Source organism: Dipodomys spectabilis, unplaced genomic scaffold (assembly GCF_019054845.1).
Source record: "Dipodomys spectabilis isolate Male_0828 unplaced genomic scaffold, ASM1905484v1 ptg001824l, whole genome shotgun sequence".
Classification (NCBI taxonomy): domain Eukaryota; kingdom Metazoa; phylum Chordata; class Mammalia; order Rodentia; family Heteromyidae; genus Dipodomys; species Dipodomys spectabilis.
In genome coordinates this window covers 1-8,641 of record NW_024872501.1, presented here as the reverse complement: position 1 = coordinate 8,641, position 8,641 = coordinate 1, and the positions used below count along the sequence as shown (strand labels likewise).

Below are 8,641 nucleotides of genomic sequence, written 5' to 3'. Positions count from 1 at the left end.
GCCTTCTCACTTATGCATTTTCCTTCAAGGGCGGTGTTTTACCCTTGATCAGACATAGCTTTTATTTTCATTGTTGTTCTCTGCTGTGTTCAAAAGCAGGATTTTTAAACCTCTTAATTAAGTGATTCTTAAATATTCATAGGGGAGCAAAAGAAGAATAGAAGACAATAGAAGAATAAAAGAGTATAAGTTCAAGCTTGAAATCGTAGCTACGCAGGAGGCAAAGAGATGAAGATTTTGTTTCAGAGCCAACCAGGGGAGAAAAATCTGTGAGACTCCTATCTCCAATTAACACCCAAAATGCTGGAAATTTTTGGGGAGGATTATTTAGAGATAAGAAACTCTTTGTCTTTCCTTCTTGGGCTGGATTGAAACCGGGATTCTCAGATATCAGCTCTCTGAGTATCTAGAATTACCGGTGTGTGCTAACAATGTCCAGTTTCAAGGAGAGGGCAAGGTACTGATTTCAAGCTCAAGGAACAGCACAAAAACAAAAACAATCCTTATGACATACAAATATACTGATAGAATACAAACCAAAACAAACAAAATATGGGTATCTAGATGGGTGAAGGTCTTAATAGCATTATTATCACTATTATCTTTTCTGGCATATTAAGTAACCCGAAATTATGCATTAAAGGCATAGCTTAGTGGGTAGAGTACTAGCTAAAATGAAATGTATCAAACCTACTTACGGAAGAAAGAGAAAAACAAACAGAATCTACACATATTTTGTTAATGTACTTTTAAATGCATTCCAATCAAGAAAACTCTAGGCATTGATGAATTTATTATTGACTTTTCCTAAAACTTTGAAGAGATCATTTTGATTCTACAAAAATACTTCTTTAGGAACGTAAGAAATAGTCGCTGCCCTCTTAAAAGTTTCTTTTTTTTTTTTTTTTGGTCCAGTCGTAGGCCTGAACTCTGGGCCTGGGCGCTGTCCCTCAGCTCTTAGGCTCAAGGCTAGCGCCCACTTGAGCCACAGCGCCACTTCCGGATTTTTTCCCCTGCTTATGTGGTGCTGAGAAATCGAACCCAGGGCCTCATGTATGCAATGCAAGCACTCTACCACTGAGCCACCTTGCCAGCCCTTAAAAGTTTCTTTAAAAAAATACCGAGCTGAATTTTGTCTGGAATTGTATTCCATGTACTGAGCAATTAAGGCGAATCTTTTCAGGACATTGAGTCTTCTAACCATTAAGTACTTTATTCATCATTTACTTAGTCCTTATTTTTTGTATAACATTTGAAAGGTTCTATAAAATCCATTTGGAGGGTCTTTACTCAAAGCAGAATGGCATAATGTAAGCATCTCAGGATTTAGAGCAGTGAGTATGAAAGCCATGAACAGTTTATCTTGTCTTTGAAGAAATTTTTAATGCATAGACCATAAATAAGAAAGAACATTTTAGGTGATAGGGTAAATAATGCAGGCCAGGAGGTGGCCTAGCACCACCATAGGAAGACGAAAGCTTGGGTGCACCCTAAGGGAGAACTGTCCTGTCCTGTTCTGTCCTGTTGAGATACTTGTCATGCATCAGGTGCCTGAACAGGGAGGGCTGGCACTACTAATACAGCACCATGAATACAGTCAGCTTGGCACCATCCATGGCTCGCAGCAGAAACCAGATGAAGTGGAGCAGGGATTGGACAGAGGGTGGCCCGTGTTTGTTGGATGGTACTTCTATGCATACATGATGAAGACCACAGACCTGCTTTTGTTTTTCCAATAGAGAAACTGCAGCACTGCCTGGGGTACGAGCATGTCCACTTGCCTGTGAATCTTTGGGCCATGGAGTCCTCCACCAGTATGTTGGCAGAGCCAACACTGTCTGTGGAGTATAGAAAGTAGTATCAAGGTTCCCAGTAGTTCTCGCTTTCCACAGAGTCAATGCCCAAAGCAAATGGAACCATGGGTGGCCCTGTTTCCAGGAACCCCAACTGAAACACTTCATGGCTCTGGATCAGTGGGGTCCATCAAACTGAACATCCTAGCCAGACACTATATCCACTTCTGCCTTCTTTGGGGACTCCAACACCAACATGGACAGTGCTGCTGTGCTCTTTTGCTGGCCATGAGGGAAGAACAGGAGTGTGCTCCCGAGCACATGAACTCCTGAGCCCCAGAGGGCTTACTTTAGGTCATGTACCTGAAGAAGAGGGTCCAGTACTTCTGGCGTGCCCTTCACGCAGTTTACCTTGCATGTGATTATTGTCTTCATTCTGGGAGACTTCCTGCTCCACCATCGCTGCTGCCAATGTGGCCCAAATACTGTAACCTTTAGAAAGACTAGGTCAAAGCCTGAAAATATCAATACCAAAAATTGGGTGCATTAAAGAGGAGGGTATGGAAAGGGTAGACAATTGAAGGGAGGAAGGGACAGAATGTAAATGAGCTCATTGGATGAGAGTGAGGGAACAGAAGATGCTGTATGAAAGGAAATGTATTTATCTGCCTCATGAAATTGAAATCCCTCTACACAACCTCTTTATAATAATTATAAACTAAATTACTTTTCTAAAAAGGAATTCATTGCATATACCACAAAACTAAGAAAAGTAAAGGAAGGGATGTGTCAGGGGGGGTTGAATGTTGTAAGGATGGCATGGATCAATATGCACTGTCTTCATAAACTGCTTTGTTACATGGCACTTCTTTTGTACAACTGCTTAAAGATAATTGACAAATAAAAATAAATGAATAGATGTAAGGTAAGGTGAGTACAGGAGAAAGAAATGGTTGATATATACTTCTGATATGGAACAGGGCTTCCCTTTAGGTTGGAATCCTGTAGAAGAACTCTACTGTTTTTATAATATTTCAGAATAAGATGAGATTCATAAAGCATGATTCATTATAATTTGTCAAAAATAATTTAAATAGTTGTTAATTACCCAACAAAATTAAATTCCTATAGTATCTTTGTGAATAAATTTAATTTATGATCATGTTTTGACAGAAAAATCTATGAAAATATTTTATTTACTTATTTTTTGGTCAGTCATGGGTCTTGAACCCTGGACTTGGGCACTACAAATCAGCTCTTCAGCTCAAGGCAAGCACTCTACCACTTGAGCCACAAAGCCATTTCTGGTTTTCTGGTGATTAATTAGAAATAAGAGTCTCATGGACTTGCCTGCCTGGGCTGGCTTTGAAGCCAGAACCTCAGATCTCAGCACATTGTGTAGCTAGTATTACAGGTGAGGGCCACCGGTGCCTGGCTAAAAATCTTAATTCCAATTCACCTGCATAAAGCCAGAACTTGAGGCTTTGCTTAAAAGGTGGAATGCAGGCAAAAAGTGAAAAGCAAATACTAGCAGAGAGGCAGGCAGAGAATGAGAGAGAAAAAGAGAGAGGGAGAAAAAAGAGAGAGAGGGCAAGAGAGAGGGAAGGAGACAGGGAAAAACGTAAAAACGGGGGAACAATGGGAGGAGACAGGCAAAAGTGGATGATGAAAGTGAATATTATCAAAATATATGAAAATATAATGGAGTCCATTATTTTGTGCAATAATAAGGCAATATGTTTAATAGAAATTCAATTTTGAAAGCAAATTTCTCAATTTATAAGTTTTATTTAGACAGTAATGAGGATGGAGATTAGCTGCTGGGGAAGGTATTACTTGCATTCTATTCTAAAACCCTGACCACAATTCCTGAAGATGCTCCTATCCAAGCCAATGAAGTAGCCACTGCCAGTTTTTGGAGCAAAAAAAGAGAAGTGTCATTCTGAGAACCAGAGGATTATAATGGCTAGCCATCTGTGGCTCAGGCTTGTAATCCTAATTACTCAGGAGCCTGAGATGTGATTATCCAAGTCAGGACAAGCAGGAAAGTCCCTGAGAAACTAATCTCAAGTTAAACACCACAAATAGGAAATGGAGGTGTGGTTCAAGTACAAAGGCTCCAGGACAGCACTCAGGCACTGAATTCACCCTCAGGTTCGGTACATACACACACACACACACACACACACACACACACACACACACACACACACAACGTTAACTATATATTAGAAAACACAGTCATATGTCAATATTTAATGCTCACAAATGTTAACTCCTACTGAATTTCACATTCTCTTAAAAGAGAGTAGCTTCTTGGCAGAATGTCCTTAATTTTTAAAAAGAATTTATAGCCATACTTCTTTGGCAGTCTCTATCACAAATTAGAATTGCGGGGGAAGGGAGGGCATGGGAAACTAGCCACTTCCTTTATGCTTCAATGATATTCTTGTACTTCACTAGTGGAAAAACATTAGGAGGAATGAGATGTGTCTAAAATAATATAAAACCATTGCAATTGCCTCTGATCATGTACAGGCTGATTAATTCAGTACAATATGACATATACATTGAACACCACAGGATGCTCTATCAAGTGAGAAGCAAACTATATATGATATAATCGGTAATGTGTGTATTTTATACTCATGGACATAGATATTTGTATATGCATGGGAAAGGTTCTGGCAATATATATCTAACAATGGAATTCTTTGGGGAATGGGGTATATGGTTTTGCAGATGGATTGGGGAGAAAAATTTAAACCCTAGATTTGAATTATGACATTTATATACAACCAAAAATCTGTTACTTTCAAAATTAAATAAAACACCTACTAGCATATGAGCTAAGAAAATACCATATAAAGCTGTAGTAATTTTTTTTCTCACTTTTTGATTAGCACACATTCTTCCAAGGGATTTGATTATGAAATTTTCGTATATTCAAACAATGTATCTTTATGAGACTCATCTCCTCCATCACTCCACACATCCTGATACACAGGATGAACCACTTTTAGGCGCAGTACTTCCAATAAAAAAGGGAAAAATGAAATATATAAAAATTTAAAAATTACTATTAGTGTAGTCCTCACCCCTATAAAATACTTACTTGGAAAGCACAGTCCAAGATTGCATAGGAAACAATTATCAAGATCCCCTTCTCAGCTGGAAATGCAGTTTAGTGATAGAATGCTTGCCTAGTATGCATGAAGCCCTGGGTTTTATTCCTCAGTACCAAATATACAGAAAAGGCGGCTCAAGTGGAAGAGCACTAACCTTGAGCAAAAGAAAGTAAGGGACAGTGCTCAATTCTGAGTTCAAGCACTACAACTGGAAAAAAAAAAACAATCCCATTCTCAATCAATAAGTAAGCATTTGTGCTTCCAGGTATGTAGGTATGTAATGAGAGGCATTCTAACCCTGCGTTCTAACACAACCTATGGAACTCATGATATTCATTCAAAAGTAACTGCTAAAAACAGGGCTAGCTAACACTTCTCTAACATGTGCAAGGAAACGAATTTAATCTATGTACACAATGTGCATGTGTACACATATAGATTATACAGCAAGAAAGATATTCTGATAATTATGTGCTACAAATCCTGCCTTTTTCTACCACTTGCTCGTTCTAGAATAATACCATATGCACAACAGTGGGTGCTAGATGAACTCAACACCTTCTAGGAGATGTGTGGCCTGATCATAGAAACAAAAACATGCATTTCTTTTAATGTACATATTATGAAAATATATACACACTCATATGTGTCTATAAGTTGAGTGTATTACACAGCTATATGACTCTGTATGTTACATAAGCACTTGAAAAAGGAAGGAAAGGTCGACGGTTACCTCAGAAAAATTACTGAGCCATGACTCTGGTCTCATTATTTTTTCTGGTTAATTGGAGATAGAATCTCACAACTTTTCTGCTTTAGGGAGCTTCAAACTACAGTCTTCTAGGTTTCAGTCTCCTAAGTAGCTAGAGTTACAGGCAAGCCAGACTGGAGATATAGCTTAAGTGAGGAATAATCAACCTTGAGAGAAAAAGCTAAGGAAGAGAATAAGGGCTTGAATTCAAGTGTTAGTACTAAGGTATGTGAGCACACACATGCACACACACACACACACACACACACAGATTAACAAGAATGAAACTCTGGTGACCCAGCTACTTTAAATCACCTGTAGATTGTGGTTTAATAATCTAATAATACAGAAATTAATCCTCAAGTTGCCTCCTCTTTATTACATTAGGAGTCTTAATTAACTTATCAGGGTTTTTTCCTTTTCTTTTTTCTCTTGTGTGTGTGTGTGTGTGTGTGTGTGTGTGTGTGTGTGTGTGTGTGTGTGTGTGTTATACACACACACTGGTGTATGTATAACAATATGGAGACTTGAACTAAGTGAATTGGCACGATGCTTTTGCTTCTTCCCTCAAGGCTGTTGCTCTACCACTTGAGACACAGAACCACTTCCATCTCTTTTGGGGAAAGAAGTGTCCGATGCATTTTCAAGGCCATCCGGGGCCCAATAATAAGTCTTTGTATCTCAGCCACATGAGCATATTTTTTCTTATGTGCTAAAATCATCAGGTAATAGTCTTAGTTACAATAAAAAAAAATTCTAGGACACTACTCAGGCCTTGATTAATGCCTAGGACCAACACAAAAATAAATGCAGTTTCTTGTAATTATTGCAGTTGACCTATTGCTACTCCTAGGATTATCATCTATGTCAAGGGTCTCTGGATTGTGACTCCCTCCATAGGTAAAGGATCACTAAATCTATCAGTCAAATGTAACTAAATCCTCCATATATTGCCTTTGTAATAGAAATTAAAATTGTTAATAACAAATAAATTATAATAAGTGTAGACAAAAAATCCATAAACACCAAAGATTTAATTCATGCTATGACATTTTTAGACCTCAAACATCAATAAGGATTTTTTTAGAAAACACACTTTTATCTCTACTAGTATTCTACCCACTGTGAAACTGAAGAACTGAAATCATACACTACCCAACTTAGAGGCCTACACCAAGAAATAATTAGATGGCAGACATTGGTACAAGCAAGCTTTACACTGCATATTCTCCTAAGTGAATTAATACTAAAAACAATTGACATGGTCCAGCCTGAGTTGAAGTTGAATATCTTGTCTCAAGAACAAAAAGTGAGGGCTGAGAATATGGCTTAGTGGGAGAGTGCTTGCCTAGCAGCCATGAAGCTCTGGGTTTGATTCCTCAGTAAGACATAAACAGAAAAAGCTAGAAGTACATTGTGGCTCAAGTGGTAGAGTGCTAGACTTAAGCATACAAAGCTCAGGAAAACGCCCAGACTCTGAGTTCAAGCCCCAGGACTGGTTTAAAAATGGTGAAGACAGGAAGCAGGGAGAAGAACAGAGTTATTTGTCGAGCCTACATTTTCCCAGCCTTCATGAACTTTCATCTTGTGATTGGTTTTCATTCTATTCAGTGGTCAACAAACTAGTTTCATCTGAGTCTCTGAATCCTGTGTTATTTAGATTTAGGAATCCTAATTTTAGTGTTGGGGATTTTGCTAAATGGAAGAGTACTTGCTGGCAAGTGTCAGGACCTTAGTTTGCTTCTCAGGTCTGAAAAAAAGGACCCTTAAGTCTTCTTTAGTTTGTGAAACTTCACAGAAGAAATAAATGCATTCACTCATTCATAGAAGCACAAATTAATACATTTTCTAGGCTCATTTGAGAAAATGTACTATGAAATAGCAAAACAAAAGTCACACACTGATGGTTCACACTTGTAATCCAAGCACTCAGGAGGCTGAGATTTGAGGATTATGGTTTGAAGCCATTTGGTGCAAAAATGTCCATGAGTCTCTTATCTCAACCAGTGAAAAACAAACCTGAAAAAATAAAACTGTAGCTGTAGCTCAAGCAGTAGAATGTTAGCCAAGAGTTATAAAGCTACAGGGCAGCACCCAGTCACTGAGTTCATGTCCCAGAAGAACTGGCAGAAAAAAAATGAACTCAAATTCAAAACAGCTTTATTAGGTTCAAAATAGTTCATGATCATTGAGAATAACTTGCCATTTTGGGCCAAACAAAACAATTATTTTTCTTTAATGAAATAGAATAAGACACTTTACTCCTTAATTAGTGCAAAATCATGTAGGATTTCACAGTGTGGAAAGGTACCTTTTCTAATGATAGCAGAAAACTTCAGTATCACTGTATGTATTATATCCCAGGACTGTAAAACATATAAAGTTAGATTTGTGCTCCATGGACCAAATTTCATGATTCATAAAAGAGTATCTTCACAGTACTTTATTTATACTGAACCTTTTTTCATTCTTTATTATTGACCACAACATAAATGTTAGTAAGGCTTGCCTTTTCATTGGAAAATTCTCTAAATATTTTTTAAACTTTCCTTTCTTTTATACAGCAAATAAAGCTATGTATGGCATGTGAATATCACCAGTAGGGAAGTAAGTATGTCACCTCTACAATGCTCTGGACCTGCTTGATCATCTCACGTAGCTGCAGCTCTGTCTTCTTTCAGGCATCCTTTCAGGCCAATTGATCTTCTCCTTAGTGCCCAGGTTAGGTTGCTCAGCAACTTCCCTCCAGTCTCCAAGGATAGCTCATGGCTGTTTCTTCATTGCAGAAAATAGATTTCTCTATTCTACAAAAAAATAAATGTGATTGGGTTAAGCCTCTACTGTCATAAAGATTTTATTTTACATTAGTCCATGTTTCCTTTAAAGAATTCCCTAAATGCTTAATTAATGGGAGGAATGGGCTGGGAAAGAGTGAGGGAACAGAAGACACTGTACAAATGGAAATGTAT

At 38.0% G+C, this 8,641-nt stretch overlaps 1 pseudogene; it reads right to left on the bottom strand.

The window, feature by feature from the left end:
• Positions 1-1,490: 1,490 nt before the first annotated feature.
• Positions 1,491-2,164, bottom strand: LOC122103128 (annotated as a pseudogene).
• Between the last annotated feature and the right edge of the window lie 6,477 nt (positions 2,165-8,641).